The sequence below is a fragment of the Protopterus annectens genome, chromosome 9.part0 (genome assembly GCF_019279795.1).
Source record: "Protopterus annectens isolate FY-2018-M chromosome 9.part0, PAN1.0, whole genome shotgun sequence".
Taxonomy (NCBI): Eukaryota; Metazoa; Chordata; order Ceratodontiformes; family Protopteridae; genus Protopterus; species Protopterus annectens.
The window spans coordinates 1574454918-1574472726 of NC_056743.1; the positions used below are offsets into that span (position 1 = coordinate 1574454918).

At 37.2% G+C, this 17809-nt stretch overlaps 1 protein-coding gene across 10 annotated transcripts in view; it reads right to left on the reverse strand.

Moving 5' to 3' along the window:
- LOC122812189 (adhesion G protein-coupled receptor L1-like) overlaps positions 1-17809 on the reverse strand; it is a 3245860-nt gene that overhangs the window by 260549 nt on the left and 2967502 nt on the right. The window lies entirely within an intron of this gene.

The window sequence follows — 17809 nt, forward strand, 5'->3', positions numbered from 1 at the left end:
ATCAACGCTTAGTACAGTCAAGCATATGTCCCACGCTCATATGCTGTTGGTTGTTGTGTTACTTCAAAAACGGTCTATATGTTGCTGTAGCAGACCTGACTGCCTCTTGCCCTGCTGATCTGGTACCAGCTTCTCCCTCCTACCATTTCTGATGAGATCCTTCAACCTCTGGAACATTTACTTTACCTGCGTCACATGGGGTGCAGTTAGATCATTAACTGTCTGAGTTATGCCATCTGCTCTAGGTCATGTTTCAGTTTTGATTTGAGAAAGTACTGTGTCATGGTCAGGGTGGGGGACAACAGGGAGTGACTTCCAGAATGGGTTGAGTAAAAGCATAAGACATAAATAATAAGTAGGTGGGATAAATACAAAATGTATGAGTGAGAAACAGAATCATCAACTGCAAGCTGGTAACTGCAACACTCTAGTACATAAGAAAGAGCATCAGACTTCCTCTGTCAGCTTACATATGCATACATGAATGTTTGTGCATCTGTTAGAGAAATCTAGACTTATCATGGAAATTTTTATTGCACAATTCACATATTTATTCTAAACACTTGTTTAACTCATTTTTTAATGTTTGGTAAACAGGAATGACCCATACAGACATGTTTTCTAAAAGGACTTGTTTGGGATCATACACTGTATACAAGTAGGGTTCATGGAATTCAGATACAGGTTCCTATCTTTAGTGGAGTGCCATAACCAATGTGTTACACTTTTTTTCTCCTAAAATGATGTCGCTAATAAGTATTGATGGTTTCATGTTGACAATATTTTCACATTCAGGTATCCCTGTGTGATGTACCTGATGGCAAATGATTGGTTCCCTTATACTTAATATTATCAAGTCATAAATACTGATGCAGCAGCAACAGTTAATGTTGAAGAGGATTTATCAGCTACAGGCAGTCTTTCTTGCCCCAGGTGAGAGGAGCTTAATATAACATCATGAGTGGACAGTTTTGTTTTGGGGATCCCAGGGCAGAAAAGGGCACTTCAATGACAGTATAGATATACATATAATGCTGGCTTTTTCCTCTGCAGGAGAACACTGTGTAAGCAGTTAACAGTCCCATGGCAGGAAAGTAACATTCCCTTCTCAGCTACATACAATGAATACCGAAGGGGAGGCATTAACTGCCTCACACATTGACCTTTAGGAAGCTGACAGCTGCATTGCATAGGAGCTTTGGATGTAGAAATGACATGAGGGTGAAGAGGCAGATTGCTACTAGCTGACTTATCCTAATAGATTTGTAATGCAAGGCATAATAGATGCCAATGCCTGAACAGTAAATTAAAAATAAAAAGACCGGCATATTTTATATTTTCATGTATAGGTGATACATCGGTAAATTGATGATGAAATAAATATTTCTGACTCAAAATCTCAGAATAACTATATGGACAATGCCGTCTTGCTGTCCAATAATGTCAAAAGAATGGTCAGTGTTTGCCTTACAATCCATTTACTTTAGTTTTCTCTGCTGGACTGCTTTATAATGAAAATGTAGTCAGCTCTCTCTCCTAGTTGCTCATGATAATCATTTCTCATGACCTCCTGCTTGCAAACCACAAGATGGATTTCTTTTTTTGCTAGTTTTATCATGGCTCCCAGGGCAGAGTAAAGTGTCAGATTCTACAAACAGTTGTAATTGCCGAATGACCCACTCTTGATTCCTAGTATATGTAACTCTCCTAAATTAGAATGTCCATCAATCGAAGTTAGAAAATGTATGCACTCCGATGCAAAATTCTTCACTTGTGTCTAAGGCTTAAAGAAATTAATTGCTGATTGATTTTCAGAATAATTAAATATAAAATAGAATTGAATATTTCCCACTGATTTCCTTAATGAGCTTTTTGCTAATTTGCATAAATTTTGAGTCAAATGTTTCAAATTAATTATTATATAGTTTTTCTCACAGTTAAAGGCATGTCAGCATACGTACAGACCTTGAAGAAGAATATTATGGGAAATGTTCCTCTGTTCTCATCAGAGCAATCCAGGAAATAACATTTCATCTCATTAATTCCTCAACTTCATTCTATCACTTCTCTTATATAATTCTTTCTGTCTCTTAACTCCTACTTAACAAGACTGCTAATGCTGTCTGGTATATTTAACACCTATAGTCAAGCTTATAAGTGCATCGCACTGGTAATCACTTACCAGTAATTATGATACTTACATTCTAATTGTAACCACTATATCCTTAATATTGTACGGTAATAATGTACCCTAATGCTAAGTTCCCAACTGCAACCCTCCTATTGTATTGTACTTTTCATACTGACCTACTTTACTGTACTGCATGTGATATATTGTGCATTGTGAACATTATGCATTTGTTGTGTTATGCTTATATTGTGTATTGTTCATTTTAGTGTAGTGCTTTTCCCTCTGGCCTCCACTGAAAATGGGCTCACTATGGCCCAGTGGATTTTCCCAGTAAACAGATATAAATAAATAAATGAATGACTGAATGAATGAATAAATAAATTCTCAACTCTTAACATAAAGGGTGGGACCTTTTCTTCATCATGACTTTTTTCTACATTTCAATATGCTGTCTAACTAGGAAATTAGGCATTTACATTTATTTATTTATATTTACACATTTGTTGGTTGAGGTACAGCACTGATCCTGGGGGACCATTTTCAGGCTTAGCTCAGAGTATACAAACAAAACATTAAATAAGATTATACAAGGAAGACAAGTAGATAAGCACTTTAACACCCTACAATTTATCTTCTTTTTTAAGATCAGATGGATAAAGATATATTTGGAAATGTACAGATTAACACATTGTAGAGTATTATTTGATTTTATATCTCAGCTACTAATTAATTGTTATGGTAAAGTTATTTTATGTTCTAAAGTTTAGAAGGGAGCTCTTTCTAGAAGACACTGGCTTGTCCAACTTTGTATATGACAAAACAAAGCTCATGTAAGAATGATTAATCAAATATTAGCACCGATTTCTTTGATGGTCCCATGTTTTTTTCAAGTAATCATATTTTGCAACACGTTTTTTCTCAGATAAACAGGATAGCATGTGCTAACCATGAATGTCCATTCTTTGAGAACCAGAGGTGCAGTGGCCTTGGGATATATTAAGGAGAAATCCCCATGTAAAAATTACACTTACAATTCTACTTGAAATTCCATTTTCCCAACTTAAGTTGAAAGTAAAATCTCACTATTAGCTCCTACAATATAAAAACAATAAAAAGTGTCTGAAAATCTATAATCAGAAATGGTCAGTGTAAAGATTTGTTTCAAAGTTCCATAGAGCTGTGCAACTGGGCTATGTACTGGTGTAAGTTCATATATGCCATCTTTCAGAAACACAGGACAACACATTTTTGGTGACAAATATGGGTAGTGTGAGATGCTTAGCCTTCCCATGACCATTCCCACAGTTCTCAGTAATAAACTTTACTTCCTCCTACCCATTACAATTCCTTTTGTCTGTCTCGTGCATGCTTAGATTCTCAACGCTATTTCTTGGGAAGACTGCTTTTTACAGGTATAACCTTCTTTGTGAATAAAACAGCTCTGAGCTGCATTCATACCTCATATACACACGCACACACACACACACACACACATATATATATATATATATATATATATATATTGTTCCATATACAGTTTTTTCTCCAAAAGATACATTCCTCTTGAACTTTATTTTTATTTAACTGGACAAGGTGTAAGTTTATCTTTATGGCAGATCTATTAATTGCTTGTAAAGGGTAGGAAGAACTTTTAAATGTCTACTGCCTATAAACTCTTTTTTTTTTTTTTTGCAGACAGACAAAACTCTCTTCACCCCACCCCACAAACATATATATATATATCAAGTTTGAGCTAGTTACATCTTGAAGAAAAGAAAATATTCCAGGAAACAGCAATTTCAGGCATAGTATATGTAAATCCAGATGTTTGGTCTATCAGTCTCCATGTATCAGGACTGTATTCTGTGTCCTGACATGTCAAATAGTGACTGAAGGAAGGTCTTCAACAACTCATAGCCTTAGCCTCTGTGCTGTACTGTTAGATTGCATTTATTTCTTGCCACACTCATCCTATTTATCACCTGGTTTTGTTGTCATAACACAAAGTTGCTTGGCCTATACTTGTTTACTAGGTTTATTTACCTATTTATTTATTTAGTTATAAGAAAAGTAACCATGAATGACAATTTCAGTTATAGCCAGGGCACACACGAGAAAAAAAAAAACACACAAATAATGCTACAGACAGAAAAGAGAAAATACATTTGCTACCTCCAGACTGTAAATGTTAAAAGTTCTGTATTTTACAGTACTTTCTTGTTTGTGTGCACAATAACGTTAATTTTATTTTAAATATTAGTTGCTATACCACTGTGTGTGTGTGTGTGTGTGTGTGTGTGTGTATGTGTATCTATATCTATTTATATATATATATATATATATATATATATATATATATATATAGAGAGAGAGAGAGAGAGAGAAATTTTAGCAATGCAGTACTACAAAGTCATCTTTTAGGGTGGTTAGTCTCAGCTGTATATCAGTGAGGTATTTATAATAATAACATCCTTGAACAGTGGACATTGTAACAGTAAAACAGAATTTATGTCCACAGATTCACCAACCTATTCCTTTTTGGCTTATCTGGATTTTTCTATAACTGTTTATTGCTTTGCAAGAAAGGGGACACCAGTCTCATGACTCTGAAGCCCCTTGTGCTAGTATATAAATCACTCATTTATCACCAGCTTTCCACAATGGTTACCTTTTTAATTCCAGTCTCTAAACGTCCTTAGGGGTAAGCATGCTTGTAGTACACATATTCCAGCTGTTAGTCAAACTATTGATTAGAATGCAGGCTAATAAGAAACTGATAAACCCTTGTAAAGCAGAATAATTATGTTAATAAGTATGTAGCGTTTCACCTAGGATAGGGAGACGGGGGGGGGTAGTTTCCTATCACACTGACCTTTTCTCGAAGATTAACTGTCACGGTAAGCATCTTTCCCAACTGTACTATCTTCTCTGGATGTGATCACTGTTACAGGAAGTAACAATTTGGGTAGAAGCTCAGGCAGTTCTCTAATACTCATGGGGACAGTTACTCAAGCAGTACTCTAATACTCATGGGGAAAGTTACTCAAGCAGTACTCTAATACTCATGGGAACAGTTACTCAAACAGTATTCTAATACTCATGGGGACAATTACTCAAGCAGTACTCTAATACTCATGGTGACAGTTACTCAAGCAGTACTCTAGTACTCATGGGAACAGTTAAAGGATCCTCTGTTGCACAGCTGTTCCAAAATATGTTTTACCCCTAGACTGTGGTTTCACCTTGCATTGCTTGGTGAAGGTATGGAGAGCTGAAAGTTTCGGCATTAGGGTGTGTGAGTGTTTGCAGATTAAGGTAACAGTAAGGGGATAGATTTAATGTTGTGCATGAGTGTTGACATATGTAGTGTGTGTCCAAGCCTCTTTTGTGTAATGGTAGTGCTACACAAAGTTTTTTTTTTTAAGTTAACATGCAGAGTTAGGTTTAAGGGCAGCGTTAACAGGCATTATTAAAGTAGTGCATAGGGAATGTGTCTTTCAATGTGCCCAGAGAAGCAGGACCATATAAGGACTGTCTTCCTGTTGAGTACTATAATCTGTACTGATAAATATAGCATTCCACCAATAATGGGATGATTGTCTCAAACATAAATGACTGACAGATCAGGGATATGGAACTTCAGAAGACAGAGAAAGAGTGACATCAATAATCCTTCTCCAGTGATTACAGAACTAGCCATGCTTTAATTAAACCAATTAAAGGGCACAGTAAAACTTTTTGTAACAAACAGCTTTCACAAGAAGAGAAAGTTCAAAAGTTTCCTATCATGAAAATAGTGGAGCTATGAAATTTAATGTACATATATAGCTTGGGGTAGGACTTCCACGGTGGTGCAGCAGTAGCGTTGTTGCCTCACAGCAAGAGGTTCTCCCATTCGATTCTCGGCTTGGGTTGAGAGTGCTTTCTGTGTGGAGTCTGCATGTCCTCCCCGCGGTTAAGTGGGCGTTCGAAAGACATGCATTGAATGGGTGTGCCTTCATTGAAGGGTGGGCGTCGGGCTGGCAACTTGACACCATAAAAAACAACTGCCAATCATTAGCGGACCAGAGTTCCGCTGTGGCAAAGCCGAAAGACAAACAACAACAACATATAGCCTGGGGTAGACTGCACTGCATTCAGTGTTATACTGGCTCCTGAGGGGGTTCCTGGGTTGGGTATTCTACATTTAAATGCATGTCAGAACCAGTTTCATTTTGACCAGCATTTCTAAAACACATAGACAGTGGAACTAACTCAGGGTTACATTACTCACCACTATAATTAAAGATGTACAACTGGAGAAAGGGTATTTGTTGTAACAGAGTCTAGCTAGAACACACAACAATCTACCAATCTTTGCTGAACAATTCATATCTTGATTATTTGATTTTTAAAATCAGTAGATGGTTTTATGGGTGACGAAAAGTACAGGCATTGGTTATTTTTATCAAGATTGTAGAAGATCAGCAGACTGCATTCCTGATTTTTAAACTATGACACTATGAACAAAGTAATGGGTGTGGATTACAGCTCACCTTCCCAAGTCTGAAACAAATCTTAAAGCCGGAAAAAATTACTAAAATCCTATTAATGACTAACTTATTACCCTGTGAAAAATCTGTAGATCCTGCAGATCTGTGCACATGGGGAGTAATGTCAGACCAATCTATTTTTTGCCTGTTGCTGGAGGTAAATTATAAGCATGAAGATTTTCTAAAGCTCTGCATATGCTACTAAATATAATTTTGTATCTCAAATATTATTTCTATAAATGCCTCCAGCATAGCTTGAAGACATGCATTGATGGCACAAACATTACAATGCTCCATAAGTATTATCCCTAGTGAAAATGTATTTCTTTCCGGAGAAAAAAGAAACTCATCTGCCACCATTTGTCTTATCTTTGCCTTTTTCTCTCTAGGTTCCTGTCCATTCCTGTTGGTAAAATGTTAAATGAAGATTCCAAAACAGATGAAGACAGCAGCTGTATGGAACCAAGTTCACCCCATGTAAATGCATTCTCTAAAAATTGAAAATAAAATTTACTCAAGATGGAGGTCAGGGTGTGTTTCAAACAGGAAATATGCATCTTAAATTAAAGCAAATGCACCTTTAATTAAGGCTGTAACATACTCTTTTTGAGGATAACAAGTAAGAATACAACACAAATATGCAAATAATTAGCTTTAGTGCACTATTGGATGTACATTCTTGCAAAACAAGCCAGGATTCTTTTAACATCACTAACCACTTGCTGTTACTGGATATGAAGATCCACTTTATGAAAACTGCAAAGCTGGAGTCTTGGTCACAAGAACTACAATAACTTTTAAAAGATACATATAGGAACCTGTCCACAATGATGGCTGGGCAGTGCCTTTTATTTTGCCTGCTGAGACAATTTACATAATTAAGTGTGTAAAATGGCTGCGACAAGGAATAATAATGTGCCATTATATAAGGTACTCAACATAATGGTAGACCTTCATGAAGAAATCAGTGCAACAGCAAATCATAACATTTAGGTTAACTCATCTCCTGTATACGAGTTTCCTGATAGATTTTTTCCAAGCCATGGTTGCCTTTACTGACAGGAAGAGGTGCAGGTCCATGTCTTGTGCCATTCAAAATCCTGACATAGTTAACATGAGACTTTCTTCTTGTTTATCTCAGTTTGTTCTTCACTCTCCTCAGCTTTTTGAGTCCATAAATCCAGGAAGAAACTGTACCATAGAAAAATTCCTGTGCTAATCTGTACTTACAGCCTACAGTAAATAATACCAAAAAAAAAATTCTGAGTCTACACAAAGGATTATTAGATCACCATAATAAACATGCCTCATAACAAAATATTGAAATCATACAGGAGATAAGAATGATTATGTGAAGCAAAATCAATGTAGCCTAGCACTCTAATTCTAGATTGTAGCAAAGTTGTACTGAGTAAAATGAAGTTATCCTTGTGAGGTGGGAAACAACAAATATGAAAACATACGTCATCATCATCGTCACTGACGGGTAGAGAGTGGTGCAGACATTAACACTGTTGCTTTATAGCACTTGGCCGTTCAGTTTGCATCTTTTGTGAACTGTGTGCACATATTCTTTGAATCTATTTTTTTTCTTTTTGCTAACTACTTCAGTTTCTTCCTATATTCTAAAAATGAACCCAGTGTTACTACCAGAACAGTTAAAACTTTTATAGTACTGTATAGAAAGCAATAATTACCACATTCAGTTCTCAAATAGAGTGAAGGAGGGAGGAAAGCTTTACCATTGCAGTGACCTTTCCAGAAAGATCTACTATTATGGCAAGTACCTTACACACGTCTTCTTCAGGGAAGGGCACTTTAACAGTAAATTATTGTACTTGGGTAGATTTCTAAGCAGCACTAGGTCATTTCGGGTAGGTGGATAATTAGCAAACAACAGGTAGAGAACAGTTGTCTGGTATGTCATGTATTTAACTGATTACATGGTCAATGTGATACACTGAATTAACGCAGGAGCACAAGGAGAAATGTTTTATTCAAAGAAGATAGGCATAATGTATCCTTTACAGACTGAGTAGGGGCTGTGGGTGCAGTGGGGAGAAAGGGAGACCTGAACCGAGTGATGACTGACTTACCCACCACTGAATTTCTCTCTTAACAAAACTCAGCATTGGAATCTGAAAGGAGATGGGGTACTGGTCCGGGATCCAAACAGATTTGAAGAACTGCTATTTTGTTATATGTAGTTTGTCTAGAGGAATCATGAGAAGTGAAGATGCATATTTTGAAAAAGGTTTAACTGGTTGCCAGGGTCAGAAAGGGACAGAGATTGAGGGATGTCATAGTCATAAAAAATGTTTAAGTGGTTGCCAGGGTCAAAAATGAAAGGAGATTGAGGGATGTCATAGTCAATCTGCTTTTTTGGATTGACCCTAGGCTTGGGAAGTTCTTTCTTTCCCTTTGGAACCTCCCTGTCTCTGCTTACTAAAAGCTTGTTTGCCTGTCTTTTGCTGGGATTGTTTGAAATGTTTTTTTTTTTTTTTTAAGGGCCCTGGGCAAGAAGGAAAGTCTATTACATTTGGCAATAGAGGACCTGAAAAATATAAGAAAACACTTAAATTAATATTCCCCTTAAATCAAATTTCCTGAGAATCTCAGGAAAAGAAGACCCAAACAATACTTACCTATCCAGAGGTGCATTCAAAAGGTTTGCTTTAACAACCTCTGGTAAAGTCTGAGTGCATAGCCCAGCAAATCTCCTGATAACTGTTTCAGTACCAGCAGCTCCAAAAACAGCACCAGCACTGTTAGATGAACATTTAAGAAAATGTTTGGCAAACTGTGATACTGAGGAAAGCAAAGAATTTAAAGATTTCTTAGTCTCAGGTGAAAGACAATCAATTCATTCACATAGTCAAATGAAGTCAGAAGAAATTTAGATGTATGTGCATCACAATTTACTGATCACAAGGTTAAAGTGGAAGAAGTATATGCCTTCCTTCTGAACCAATCAAAGACTCAACCATCTTTGTCTGAAGAGATAGGGTTAGAAGCCATGAAATGCTTGTAAGAAGATGATTTTGAAAGTAAAACAAGGCAAGCAAAGGTCTGCTCTAGGTTTCCTAAAGAGAAATTTATAGGATTGTGGAACTTTGTATACCTTATCAGATTTTCTAGGGACTGGTAGCTGTCTGTATTTCTGGAGAACTTCTAGCTGCACTGAAAGTATCCTATTAGGCTGCTAAAACTGGAGGGATAGCCACTGGTTGAGGACAATCTACATGTAATAAGTCATAATACCTCTGCTGGGTCTCTGAAAGTTCATTTGGCTCATACTTAAATAATTCCTTCATTCTGTCTGTGATGTCAGAAAAAGATAGCTCTTCAACTGGGGAATCTGAAGATATATTTTTCTCAGACTTCTTTTCCCAATTTCCTAGTACAGAATCATGGGAAATATGTTACAAGCCTACTTCCTTCACATCAGATTTTGAATCAGAATCTGAATGGAAGGGGAACTATTACTTTTAGACTGAAGCAAATTTCAAATTGTAGCAATAGAAAGGCTTTTAAAATGTCTTGGCAAAAGAAAACAATTCTTCTGTTCTTGTTCCCTTAGATGAAGGGGTTGAAGAAGTGTATGTATGTTTTAGTTTTTGTATTGTTTTCCCGGATGTCTCTATTGAAAGATAGTGATCTGAGGTATGGTCCTCTACCCAGGAATCCCTTCTCTCATTCTGCCTTTGTAAAAGTATATCTGCCCCTCCTCTGATCCCAGCAGCCATGGAGAAAGTGCTTGTCCCTCGGCTCTTAGCAGCTTCACAAAGGGCAACTAACTCCATAGAAGTTGAGAGAAGCTTACAGATAGTCCGAGGGCTCAAATATGGCCAGAGTAATGTCACATGCTGAAGGGTGAGGCAGAGATGAAGTTGAAATGGAAAACAAAACCTCTCTAAAAACTTTTCTCCTCATGCGTGCCAGATGAAGAACATTCAAGAAAATGGAACCATGCTTCATGACTCTTCAGATCAAAGCTTTGAATCTTTAATTTTCTAAATGTAAAAGAAGAGAACCATCCCTGATTCTAAGAGTTTTACATTAAAGAACATATAAATCGAACGACATTGAATATCATGCCCCCCCCCCCCCAGCAAAATAAATGGGATAAGTGGAAAATCTGATGATTACATGAACACTTCTCCTTTCTTTTAGGCATACATTCTGTGAAAATAGATTTTCTCTTAAAAATAGGAAAAAAGTCTCCAGTGCAGAACTTATATACCTACTTGATGAAACTAGCTGACTGCTAAACCTGAGAAGTTTGATACCTCATGGTACTTCAAGAAACTGATTGTTCCCGTCTGCTGCTCTCAAGTAATAGTGTACTGAAGTGTATTTTTGTGTTTAAATTGTGTTTTCCAGTGTGATTTTAGTGTGAGTCATTTTTCCTGTAAAGTTATCTCTCGTGCAATAAACTAAAATCTGTAAAAATGTAAACAGAAGGTGTTTGCGGATTATAAGGACTATGATAGAGCATCTGATGGATGTCATGCATAAGATACTGTCCTTGAGTTTGCAAAGAAATTGAAGGCTAGTTGTTTTGCTGCCCAAACAGATTCAAAGGAGTGCCTCATGGATCTGGACCTGCCATTTGGAGAAAAAAGCAGCCACCATTTGTTATACAGCTTAGGAAATGGACTTAGACAGTCCTCTGGAAACACTGCAGTTGTAATTGAGAGTTGCTTCAGGTTTGCTAAACTAGTATGAACTTCTAAGAGCAATATGACACTATGTTACCACCACAGAAAAGCTTCATTAAATGACTTCAGGCAATTTTAATGAACTACTAAGAGCAATATAACACCATGTTACCACCACAGAAAAGCTTCATAGGTGTAATGAATAAGTCAGTGGAACTGATCTGTCAAATACCTATATTGAGCAAAAGCTGGTTACATTGGAAGACAGAGTACAGTAGCGCAATTTGCAGCTAACTGACATTTTGAAAGGTGAAGGAGAGTTTGGTTGTGTAGAATTTGTGAAAGCTAAGGGAATGCTATGCATTAGTTTTACAAAGAGGTTGCTCAGCATTGAGAAGACATACAGGTTGCTCATTAATGTCAGACAGGTCATATAGTTGATGAAGAGTGACCTTAGTTCAGTCTGTCACTGGCATGAAAATAAACAAGTTCTGTCTCAGCTATGACCACCTGGAAAAAGGATAATAATAGAAGGAAGGCCAGTAGTAGAGGAACATCATTTCTTAGGGAGTACCATGCAGCAGAGGGTTTCAAAAGTTTGAACAAGAAGAAAGTGAGGTAGCTGTGGCCTGTTCTCTGAGTGGTGTGTGATGGAAACAAACACTTTATGTGGCCACTTAAAGGGACTTTGGACATAAATGTTGTTGTGATGATTGTGCATGGCTGACTAAACGTGTCATAATGATTTAGCTGAGAAACACGGTTTGCTTGACTCCATATATTACATAAGATTTTTGACTATGTCAATAATAAACTCTTTATAGTACAACGTCAAGAGAGTCAATTAAAGCTCAATATTCCAAAGGCTTTAAATTCATAGCTAATTACAATTTTGTGTTATCCGCAATTACTTGCCAAATGTTAGATTTTGAAGCTTTTAAAAATGTGGGATCATTCTCATTTGCAGGTTAACATTACATTTCTATTCTTAGGGCATCTCCAAGATGGCAAAGTTTATTAGTGATTAAAATCCATGAGTTTGATAAAACATATTTTATGACCCATTGGTGTGGTATTAAGAACTGAATAAGTGTTGTCATATGACTAAAATTTCAAGGTAGAATTTTTTTGGTAAAGCTGATGTAAGGTGTACAATGTGTGAACATTTAAGGGTTTCATTTAGCCTGGCAATGCAAATGTTTGTGTCAGAGGTGGTATTACACTCTTTTGACAGGAAGAGACCAGCTGAAGTATACCTGGAAGGGAGAGTCCCAGATATCAATATAGTCTCTCTGAGGTAGATCAGTAGCATAAACAGGGTAGAATGAGAGAGACAAATGTCCCAAGCACAAAGTGTTGATGATCTGTAATGTAATACTCTCTATAAAAGCCGGTATTACTTTTGCAATCAAACATGAGCACTGTAGCACTCTGTGTGGGGGCTAAACTGTAGCAAGCAGTATCTCTCTCTATCTCTTTCTCTCTCTCTTTTGAAAGCTAAAACCTGAGCACTGTAGCACTTCATGCAGGCAGGGTTTAAGCACTAGCAACTGGTTGCTACATTTGTAGCAAGCAGTTTGCCACAGTTCATAAGAAGAATTTCTTTTTTAACTAAAACAGCGGTCTGTTGAGGCATGGTATAAACTGTAGCAACTGTTCGCTGCAAATGTAACAAGCAGTTGCTACAGTTTACATCCTGCTTGCATGGAGCACGACAATGCTCAGATTTTAGTTAAAAAGCAATAGATTTTTTTTTTTATTTTTAAAATGCAGCAAACTGCAAGTAGCACTCAGGGTTGACCACAAATCCAATGGAGGCAGGTCAAGAGCAGACCACAGAAATGGGACCTGAATGGCTGGGCAGGCATGTTGTGCATTTGGTCTTCTGGTTAGTGTTCCAGTAGAAGGAAAGTCCATTATTTTGTCTCTTTAATGGAAGAGCTGGGGGAGGGCATGGGTACTAACCCTAACACTAATGTTGCCCCTTTCCCCAACCCTACACCTCAACATCATTAAAACCTTCATGTAACACTGCCACTACACAAGACAGACTCAGACACACAAACATTCACAAATGCACACACACACGCACAACATTTAATCCCTTACCTAACCCATACCCTAAAATACACAAACTCAAATACTAACACACAACACCCATAATTCAATCATCACTGACGCTAACCCTAACTCACATAAAAGCACCACACACACACACACACACACACACACACACACACACACACACACACACACACACATACACACAGTCTCACTCCCTCAATTTCAGTTACCTGTATCGACTTACCATACCATCGACATATCCAACATTCAGCCATGTATACTCTCAACATTAAATTGCACCCCTCTGTTTGTCAGACAAACGCACATTCAGTAAAATCCAGGTGAACAATATTTATAGATATATATGTGTGTGTATATATATATATATATATATATATATATATATATATATATATATATATATATATGGGTCCCCTTCATATGAATGAATTTCATATGAACGAAACCTGGAAGAGCCGGGACCAGATGTTCGAAACTTCAGAACATCGAAAACCCCAGAAGCGCAAAATTCAAAATCCCAACATTACGGGATTGTGTTTAGCGCGTTTGGTGTTCCGATGCCCATAAGTATGTATGTGTAAGTGCTTGTTTGAGGGGCAGTGGTGTGTGTAAGTGTGCTGTGAGTGTGGTGTGTGTTTGTGAGGGAATGTAATGTGTGGATGTGAGTGTGCCTTATGTGTCTGTTTGTGCAATGCTGGAGTTATGAGCGTGAAAAATTCAGACATTATGGGACTGTGATCTAGCGGTGCTGGTGTTGCGATGCAGGTAAGTATGAATGTGTAAGTGTGTGTTTGAGGGGTAGTGGTGTGTTGTAAGTGTGTGTTGTGAGTATGGTGTGTGTTTGTGAGGGAGTGTAATGTCTGGGTGTGAGTGTGCCTTGTGTTTCTGTTTGTGCAATCTCGGAGTTAGAATAATAAAGAAGGGGGTGTGGGGGGTGCAGGGGGCTTGCCCCCTTGCCTATACGGTTTGTAGTATTGTGTGTTATGTACTTTGTGGTTGATGTGCATGTATGTGTGTGCTTGTGATGTTTGTGTTAGTGTTTTGTGGTTTTGGGTGTCATTGTTGTGAATGTTTGTTGTTGTGGGGTTTCGTTGATGTGGTCTCATTGTTTTGGGTTTTGGTGAAGTGGGATTTTGTTGTAATGAAGTAGATCCATATATATATATATATATATATATATATATATATATATATATATGTTTGTGTGTGTGTGTGTGTGTGTGTGTGTGTGTGTGTATATATATATATATATATATATATATATATATATATATATATTTATATATCTATCTGTATATATGTATATATATATATATATATATATATATATATATATATATATATGTAGATATATATATATATATTTTTTTTTCTGTATATACAGCTCTATAAACAGAGTCAACTATAGGTGTTTGCCTGCTAGTAGTATGTGGTATACCTGCTCACTGCCATTTGCTTTAAAAAGCAAGAGCCCTAACTTCCACTAGGCCGATCTCCCATTTCTGTGTAGTTCTCCCAACACCTGATCCTGTTAAATATATAGAACTAGCAGAACCTAAACCCTAAAGTGAAAACTCCCACCCAATTCCCAACCAGACTCCTCTGTCCCTTAACATAAACCTCCACTCCACCCACCCTAACCTTAAGATCCCAGATTGCTTCTTAAACCTAAAGGTCCAACCCTCTAAATCAAATTCACAGATCATTCCCTAGCATTAAAACTCAATTCCAAGTGTCTAACCCTAAATGACCCCTCCCGCTCTCTCCTCACAAATGCTTGCCAAAACTCACATTAAAGTTTGTGAAAAATCCGTCCTCCCTCCCAGTGACTGCTCGCCCTAACTCATATCTGAGCTCAATCATGAGCAACAGTCTAGCTGAGTGAAAAGGTGCTCAACAGATGTCTTCAAATGTTTTTGACTTGAGTGCCTGTAGTGAACCTACATAGAGATATATAATAGATATAGACATATAATACGTATAGATATATGTTTATAAACATATGTACCACCCATCTCAACTAGGCCTATGTTAGTCATGTCTGAGGTGAATTTATGAGTACCTATACCATTATCCAGGTCCCATTTATGGCCAGTCTATTAAGTAGGGAATCTATGTTTCTCACTGTGGAGTCACCAATCCCTAAAACAAATACGGTACAAGATACCATAAATGCAGCACATCCAATGTATCTTTAATTACAGTTCCATCATTGCTCCTGCAAAACCAATAACCCACACTAGAGTTGTGTTCTTCCCACTAAACAAAAATAAGATACCCACATGGCAAATTCCAAACAACTCAAAACAGCCAAATGTATCTTGCACATAGGTAACCTGATACATAGGGTGGCCACAGTGGTGCAGTGGTTAGCATTGCCACCTCACAGCAAGAGGTTCTCTGGTTTGATCCTTGGCTGGGGTGCCTTCTGTGTGGAGTCTACATGTCCTCCCTGTGGTTGCGTGGGTTTCCTCCGGATGCTCTGGTTTCCTCCCACATCCCAAAGACATGCTGCAGGTGGATTGGACACTCTAAATTGGCCCTAGGTGTGAGTATGTGCATGTGTGTGCCTTCTGTGGAAGGTTGGGTGTCAGGCTGGCAACTCGATACCGTAAAACTCAACTGCCAATCATGAGCGGACAAGGTGATCCACTGTGGCGACCCCTAACCGGGAAAAGCCGAAAGAAGAAGAAGACAGGTAACCTTATACATACTAACTTTACTATGTCATATTATACTATACTGTAAGAGATCTATTAACTCAGTAAGGTAAGTTTCCTGTAACAAATGTAACCTTCAAATGTGTGTAGGTGCACTAAAACAAATGTAACATCTGTATTATCTTGTTAAAATTGTAAGTATTTACTATCTTGCTAAAAGTGTAAATATTATGTGGAGCTTTTCTCCCTGGGCCTCCACTGAAAATGGGTTATCTGACCCACTGGACTATCAAAGCCAACAAATGTCAATAAATAAATAAAATAAATAATGATATATATATATATATATATATATATATATATATATATATATATATATATATATATAGACTGTAACATTCAATGCTTAACTTACCACTGATAATAAAATGTGGACTTTCTTGCAAGATGCTGACAAGCTATCTTTCTTTGCACTCGCAGTTACAATTGACATCATACACTTACTTGACAGGATAATTTAGACATCAGTCCTTATATATGTAGCCTATAATGCAGTTGGACCTGTTCCTTAATTTCTAAATATGTAAACTTCTGCATGCTTTTCGCACTTTAGTATTTTCTGCAAAACAGTTGTACTCAAAGTGCATGTAATTTGCATTTTTTCATTCAAATCCATGTAATATATAAAAGAAAACACAGGTATCCATACAGAACTCTCCGTGTTTTTGTTTTGGAACTGCTGGAAGGAGTTAGGTACCTAAAGTTCCACTTGTGCAATTAATTTATGCTTACATTCAGCTTTAGGGGAAATTGTAGCTTTTCACAAATGGATCACTCACATTAGTATGCAAGAGTAAAGTACCCAGATAAGTGGCAGATGTCAAAATTAACAGATATGAGTGCCAAGCTATGCACAGTTTTAATACTGCCCTTTAGAAACAGCCAGGTAATAGGAACTGCTTTGATAAGCTAATGAATGCAGTGTTAAACCATCTCCCCAGTACCACCAAAAGTATGACCAAAAGCTTAATATAGCTAGATTCTCCTTCTGTTTCAGTGGATCTAGAAAGTATATGCCTGCAGTAAAAACAAAATGAAGTGCAACTCAAATCCTTGCAAATGATTCCATAATATGTGTCCATTAGCAACATTTGCAATGGAAATTAAATCAGTCTGTTGCTGTGCACTTTGATTAGCAGAATTAATTTCTTAAGCCTCCATTTTATATTCCTGGCCAGTGCTTTTCTCAGAAAAGATTTTGTCTAGAAGTTCACTTATGAGGGTCAGGCTCTGTTACCCAACTGTGCATGAGTCACCACCAGCCCTGTTTGCACATGTGAAACGTGCAAAATCTAGAATATTCTAATGACTATCTCAACATGTCGGTGTATTATGGAATATGCTTTCATTCTCTGTATTGTTGGATCCTTGGAGCACAAATCTTTGGAAAGGGAAAAGTAAACACAGATGCATCGAATATAATTACTTATGTGAAGAAAGTGTCAAAACAGTGTAACTATACTATCATATAGTCTCAGTTACAGAATGAAGCAAGACAGGAGATTACTATAAAATCAGAAGGACTCCACAATGTCTTAGCATTAGCAAAGATCTGTAAAAATTCAGGGTTTCATATTTTCATCTAGGAGAAAACAAAGGATGGGAAGGGAGACCATTGCCTCTTCAAAATGTTGAGAAATCACAGCAGAAAGAGGTGGTGACAGAGGTTGAATGTCAATA